Source organism: Clupea harengus, chromosome 15 (assembly GCF_900700415.2).
Source record: "Clupea harengus chromosome 15, Ch_v2.0.2, whole genome shotgun sequence".
Classification (NCBI taxonomy): Eukaryota; Metazoa; Chordata; class Actinopteri; order Clupeiformes; family Clupeidae; genus Clupea; species Clupea harengus.
This window is the reverse complement of record NC_045166.1, coordinates 21,197,227-21,204,726: the sequence shown is the minus strand read 5'-3', so window position 1 is coordinate 21,204,726 and position 7,500 is coordinate 21,197,227. Positions and strand designations below refer to the sequence as shown.

The window sequence follows — 7,500 nt, the reverse complement described above, 5'->3', positions numbered from 1 at the left end:
CGCTATGGCAACGGCGATGTGTGTGTGTGTTTTTCTTGTTTTTTTATCACCGCCTGCGCTGCTGCCTGCAGCTTGTCCTCCTATGCATCCCCCACCAATTTCCCCTATCCCTACGCCTTGCTCTGTTCTGTAAACACGCCAAAAGCCCACACGATTTCGGTGGGACGCAACCGTAAGGTCTGTTCTGACATCTCGTCATGGCGCACGGTTTGGGCTTGAGTCACAAGCCCTGCCCGCGAGGCTACTAATCACAAACCGGTGCATCTCCACGGTTCATTTTCATAACTAGCTTGCTCTCTCTCTCTCTGTGTGTGTGTGTGTGTGTGTGTGAGTGTGTGTCAGAGGAACAGCGAGACAGACAGACCTGTGACTATTTTGTCCGCTTTACTTCCTTCCTTCCTCATTGGTTTGTAATTAGACATTAGTCACAGCTGTGACTTTATGCCAGCGCCTGAGTCAGCCGCTAAGCTATTTAGCTCTGTTGTATGTCGTGGCCCCTTTGGAAGCTGCTGGAGAAGCACTGACAGCTTGACAACCAAACTCATACAATTAGATAGCTTCTCGGCACTATGTGTCTTATTTAACCGCTGGGTTCCAACAAAAGCTCAACAACAGAACAGCAAGCATTCAAACACAGGCGTGTATTTTGCCTTCTAGTCAGGACCACAGCTGTAAATTCTCTGTTTGTTAACACTGACCGTGTTTTACCAGGAAAAAAAGACACATATTGTTCGTCATAAAAACAGCTTTGGTTCTTCTTAGCTTTCATCACCTACAGGGTGTTCGAGAATGGGCTAATTGCAGAGCAGAGGAGTGACTTAGTCACAAAACCCAATGAAATTAGGGAAATATAATTTCAATGCATCACCAGAGAGATATCACAATGTAATTATTTTCCACCACCAGACGTGCTCATACCGGCGTATATATGTCACCATATATATCTGCACATCAAAATACAGTCAGAGGACTGTCACTGCATATATGTCACCCAATATGTCACCAAACCCCCCCCCCCCACACACACACACATACATGTACAACGTACAAATGCTTGCAAACACACACACACACACACACACACACACACACACACACACACACACACACACACACTAATCTCTCATGACAAGATTTTACATGACAAACACTGCCCTAATGTTAAATGAGCCACATACAGTCTCACACTGAAGGCGGTCTCAGGGCGGTCTCAGTTTGCCTTGAGCAACCCAAGGCCACTCCACGTGTGTGTGTGTGTGTGTGAGTGCGTGTGTGTGTGTGTGCGTGCGTGCATGCGTGCGTGCGTGTGTGTGTGTGTGTGCGTGCGTGCAGTGACCAATACTGACAAATATGAGACACAAAACCTTCATTTTACAGCAGATATTCAGGAGAGTAGCAACAGAAGAATTGAGGAGGATGTCAAGTGGACTTGTCCATGGATTTGAGGGTAATGAGGGTACCAGTTTTCCACATACTGACTGATTCAGCAGATATGGAGTTAGTCTTCCATATTCAGGGCCCTGGTGGGGCTGCATGGTTTCAGCGAGATTCACGAAGATGAATGTTAAAATCTTTCAGGTCCTTAAAATGTTTTGGTTCCTGGATTGTGGAGAGATAAAACATTTTAGAGTTATATTTTCTGTCCTTCCAAAACATTTCATTCAAATACCTTTTTGTAAAGGATCAAAGCTGAATACACTAAATAGCTGAATTCCTGATAGTACATCTCAATTAAGAAGTGTTTTACCTGCAAACCATGCAGCAGCTTATTTGCCAGTAAATATCCATGGGGGAAACTAAGGCCCACAAGTTGTATTGAAACTGAGCTTCCTGAGCTTTGGCTTTGATCTGGATAAGATGTGGCATGGGAGTCTTTCCATGACTGGCTGGGTGGAGAAGTGGAAGAGATGAGGGGAGCAGGCAGCCAGGCTCATCATGACTCAGGAGCCTGGCCGTGCTGCTGAAGCCCAGGCTTTGTGTCCATCTCTCTGCCTCTCTCTGCTTCTCTCTCTCTCTCTCTCTCTCTCTCTCTGCCTCTCTCTCTCACTGCCTCTCTCGGCCGCTCTCTTTCTCTCTTCCTCTCACTCTCTCTGCCTCCATCTCTCTCTGCCTCTCTCTGCCTCTCACTCTCTAAATCTCTCAGCCACTCGTTTTTCCCTCTAGCTAAGTTTTTATATACCCTGCCCCTGTCCAGGGTGCTGAAACGGAGGTGCTGTGTCTGTCCCTCTGTTCCCCCCTTTCTCTTTCTCCACCTCTCTCTCTCTCTCTCTCTCTCTCTCTCTCTCTCTCTCTCTCTCACCCCTCTCTGTCCATCTCTGTGTTTGTGCCCTGCCCCTGTCCACGGTGCTGAAGCACAGGGTGAAAACAGTTCTCAGTTCTCTCTCTCTCTCTCTCTCTCTCACACACACACACACTCTCACACAAACATGCAGACACCCATACACAGACACAGACACAGACACAGACACAGACACAGACACAGACACAGACACAGACACAGACACAGACACAGACACAGACACAGACACCGACACAGACACAGACACAGACACAGACACACAGACACACACGCAGACACACACATCTTTTCCTCTCCCACACCTCTCTCTCTTTCTCATCCATGTTTTTAGTGTCCGGCACCTGCCCATGGTGATAAAGCCCAGGCTGAGGGTAGATCTCAGCTCAGTCACTGCCTTTTTCTCTCTCCGACTCAGCGTGCCCACTCTCTCCCCCTCCCTCCCTCTCTCTCTCCCTCTGTACCCCAATGTTTTTCTCTCTCACTCTTTGTCCTCTGCTCGTTGTTATCTCAATCTCTCTTTTCCACTGCGTTTGTTCCCTGCCCCTGTCCATAGTGTTGAAGTTGAGGTTAGATCGCAAGCCTCTACTGCCAGTGCAGATTTTGGACTTCTTCTTCTTCTCTGTCTCTCTTTGTCTCTCTCTGTCTCTCTCTGTCTCTCTCTCTCTCTCTCTCTCTCTCTCTCTATCTGCCCCCCTCTCTGTCTCTGTCTCTCTCTTCCTCTGGGTTTGTTCTCTGCCCCTGTCCTTAGTGCTGAGACTGACACTAAAGCTGGTGCCAGATCTCAAGTCACGGCTGCCAGTACAGATGCTCTCTGTCTGTGACTGTCTTTCTATTTTTGTATTAATCTCCCTCTCTCTCTCGCTCTCTCTTTTCCATCCTCCATGCCTTTTTTTGTCCAGCCCTGTAGCTCGCTCCCACTCATTCTCTCTCCATATACCCTTCCCCTGTCCATGGTGCTAAAGCTGAGGCTTCTGTCTTCTGTCTCTCCCTTCCATGTCTGTTTCTCTCTTCCATGTCTGTCTCTCTCCCTTCCATGTCTATCTCTCTCCCTTCCATGTCTATCTCTCTCCCTTCCATGTCTGTCTCTCTCCCTTCCATGTCTATCTCTCTCTCTCCCTTCCATGTCTGTCTCTCTCCTTCTCCGTGTTTGTGTCCTGCCCCTGTCCATGGTGCTGAAGCTGAAGATGAGGACAGACCTCCATCACTGCTGCCAGTGCAGATGTTCCCTGTCTGTGCTGCTGATTTTTTCTCTGTTTTTGTCTCCCCAGTCCTCTCTGTTTTTTCTCTTCATTCATTTCTTTCTTCTCATGCTCTCTCTCTCCCTGTCTCTCCCTGTCTCTCTCTTTCTCTCAATTCAATTCAATTCAAATGGCTTTATTGGCATGAATGTGCGATACACTGTTGCCAAAGCCCCCTGTCTGTCTGTCTGAGTGTCTATGCCTTGCCCCTGTCTATAGTACTCAAACTCTCTGCTCTCTCTCTGAGTCTTTGCCTTTCTCTCTGTCTCTGCACACCTCTTTCCATCTCATTATTTCTTTCTCTCCCTCTCTCACTCTCAAATTCAAATTCAAATTTAAATGGCTTTATTGGCATGACTGCATACAATACAACATTGCCAAAGCATATTTACACAAAATATACAATTGAAATTAACATAGATAAATAAAACAAACAATAAGCAGTAACAGTACAAAGGGCATGCAGAACAAGAGGTACTATTTTCTCTCTCTCTCTCTCTTTCTCTCTCTATGGTTTTCAAATGGTGTTTTAAATAAAAGGGTTTTGAGAGTCAAGTCAAAGTCTCTCTCTTGATCCTTTCTCTTCTTTTTGTCCAACCCCGTTGTCTCCCTCTCTCTTCATCTATGTGTTTACCATGTGTGAACCATTGCTGTCCATAGACATGCATCACCTCTGTTCTCTTGTCTTTGTTTCTGTTTGAAAACCCCCATTCATCTCTGTGTCTTTCTATTTCTTTATCCCTTTCTCTCTCTCTCTCTCTCTCTCTCTCTTGCTCTCGCTCTCTCTCTCTCCCGTTTTCTTTCTCTATGTTTGTGGCAGGCCTAGACAAGGCACATTACATGATAGCCAGCTTGTTGTGCATTGGCAAGCATGAGTAACTGCTTCTCTCAGCATTTATTTGCTCAGTTTTTTCTCCAATAGAGAAACTCTAGATGCCTCACTCTTCATTTGCACTTGCTCTTCACTTAGCAAACACTTCCATCCAAAGACACGTCACGAGCAGCACTCCAACCACATGAAAAGGCAAACGCTAACAACAGCACAGTTGGCACTGACAAAAGGCTTGCTAGCATGCTAACTTATGTCTTTAGGTGATATGGTAGGCTTTTTTTTTTTTTACATTTTCATGGGGTGGCCTGACTCGAACAAAAAAACAACATGGTGCTTATGTTGGTGAACAGGTGTGTTTATCTGCCCTTCACATGAATATATACCATGAAAATACATTTGAAGATGATACTTGTTGCATATAAAAAACATGCTTCAAAAAGTGTCTGAGTGGTGCATGCTGTCTCTTTAAATTGGATATACATAGTGTAAGCATGTGTGCTTCCTGGGAATCAAAACAGTGACCTTGGGGTTGTCAGCACAGCCAGATGGTATTTTGTAACTCTTATGGAATTTTATTTTCATTTACCCATTTTCTAATGACAGTTAGACAACTGACAATGGTCAGTTTGGTCAGGTCTGGCTCTGATTCTGGCCCTGATTCTGGCCCTGATGTGGCTCTGATCGGGCCTTGTCTGGCCCTGGTCTGGCCCTTATGTAGTCAATGTGGAAATGCAGTCAATACTAACAATGAACAATATTTAAAAACTGACCCATTTTGAGTCCTTACACTTGCATCATATGATTTACAAGCTTGAGTGCTCTTTGGTGAGAGTCTAGTATCACACCTCACTTACCCAGGTCAGAGACAAAGAATATTCACCAAGCAAAGTCCACTCATGGCTAGTTAAATCCAAATAAAAGTAACAATTATGACTAGGTATAATATCATTGACTTATTGACTATGGCATATTCTTATGACCTATGCTGGTCCCTTCATTCCCCCTTTTTAAGACTGTATGTCTTAAACATCAGATCATTTAACTATTTTCTTTTTCTTGAGTGAGTGGCTTTGTTCAGTCTCTGTCTCATAAATGTGGCATTCTCTCACGAGGGAAGGCGAAACCCATGTTACAGAGTGCCCCACGCTTTTTCGCCAATTGTGTGGACCTCTGATTTAGGGACAAATTCCTTCCCGATGTTATATCAACATAACCATCCTATTTTAGCCGTGAGAGCAGAGAAATATAACAGAAGTAATACATATATGTACATGGTACCCATTCGGAAAATGCAGTTTACAAGCGGTGAGAACACAGAACAAACTTAATTACACATGTTAACTCTAAGGTAAACTAAGCTAAAATGAAAGGTTAGGATTAAACAATAGTACAGAAGATAACGGATTATGGGAGATACATTATAGTGTCACAACATTTTAAAACATTTCCTTTCTGGTTACTGAGGGGTACATGACATGGAGCATTACTTTATTGTAATGTGGGTTGACGGTAATACGGATGGGTTGACGGTAACAAGTGTGTGTCTCTGTGTGTGTGTGTTCGTGTGTGTGACTCCAGAATGTGTGTGTCTTTGATGGTGATGGTAATCGTTCCCGATTTTTCCGTGGTCCCTTGGAGTTGATCGTCTATGATGGTTGAAGGTGTGTGTGTCTTGACACTCTGTGTATTGTGTCTTGCCTTTGTTTAAAAGCAAGGGTTGACTTTCCTTGGGAGGGGGTAGGACGTGTGTGTGTGTTTGTGCGTGTTAGTGTGTGTGTGTGTGTCTGTGACGCTTGGCTTGTCTCAGTTGTTCCCCTCCTGTGGTCTTTGCTCCTTATGGGGTCATTCCACCTATGCATCTCTTAGCATATCAGGAGATTGCCATTTCTTTGAGGTGTCCCCGTCATCTCTTCTTGGGGAGTGGTGGTCATCGGTTCAGGTGTTGCGGTGGTCCTGTGGATTCCAGAGGTGTTGATCTGGGTTGATGGCTGTGGTCTGAGTTTGTCCTCATTTCGACGTCCTGGCCAGATGCGGCATGGCGTTTGTTTGAAGTTCAAACGATTCTGCTGTTCCTTCATCTGTTGATTTTCTGGAATGGTCCCCCTTTCGACACCTTGGTGAGAAGCTGCTTCCTTTTTTGTCATCGCTATTCTCCATATTCCTAAAAACTGTCTGTAACGAGATCTCAGAAAAAGATAATACCGGCCAACACCTCCATGAGGCAGGAAGCCTGTTAGCATACTCAACACATCAGACAATAGACATTTGGTATTGGGTGTGAAAGACGGCAGACAGCTTAATCTCAGACAAAAGCAGGTTTCCTTTAATCTCACAAGAGACATCACATCATCCTGTTATCTGCAAGGTTTGGGCATTTAAAAACCACAGACCCATACTAACCAAATAAAGAACTGAGAGTGGGGATTTTGAAAGAAGTTGAATGTTTGAAAGAAATGGAATGATTGAAAGAAAGAAAACGTTTTTAAATCTCCTTCAATTCAAACAATTTCACTTAAAGACAAAGGCAGTGGTCAAATGTAGGTTAAACAGTCCTGTAAGTTCATTCATTCATTCATACGACGGCTGGCCAGCCTACAGGCATACACACACATTCATTCGCTTGTTCAGGAGACAGGTGTGTCCATCCCTAAGAGAAAGGAATCAATCTGTTAACAGAGTTACAGTTAGTTAGTTAGTTACAAAAGTATCTCATAAAATCCATTTTTATCCAGATTCCAATGGCACTTGAATGCCAAACCATTTAAGGCATTCCTTAATTCATTAATTGCTCCTGGATCATTTGATGAAGTCAGAAATTCAGCAGCTAAACCTGTTTTGAGAAAAAACACATTTTGCAGTTATCATCTTATTAAGGTCAATTCTCTCTGAAGCTCAACACCTCCCCCTTTTGATCTAACAGCAGTCGTCTGCTGCTGTGAGATCACGTACGGTTTCCGAAAAAAAAACAAAAAAAAAAACATCTTATTTTCCATGTACCTTAAACCCATACACTAAGGATGAAGACTTTGTTCCGTTAAAAATACGCTTACAATTATTCATAATTGTAACACTTCATACAATGATTTTAGCATGAATTAAGAAAATCAATGTGTATACACAAAAATGTTTAA

General features: G+C 44.0%; 1 protein-coding gene across 1 annotated transcript in view; it reads left to right on the top strand.

Moving 5' to 3' along the window:
- The window catches only part of LOC105901480 (glutamate receptor ionotropic, kainate 2-like), a 56,897-nt gene that overhangs the window by 1,570 nt on the left and 47,827 nt on the right, over positions 1-7,500 (top strand).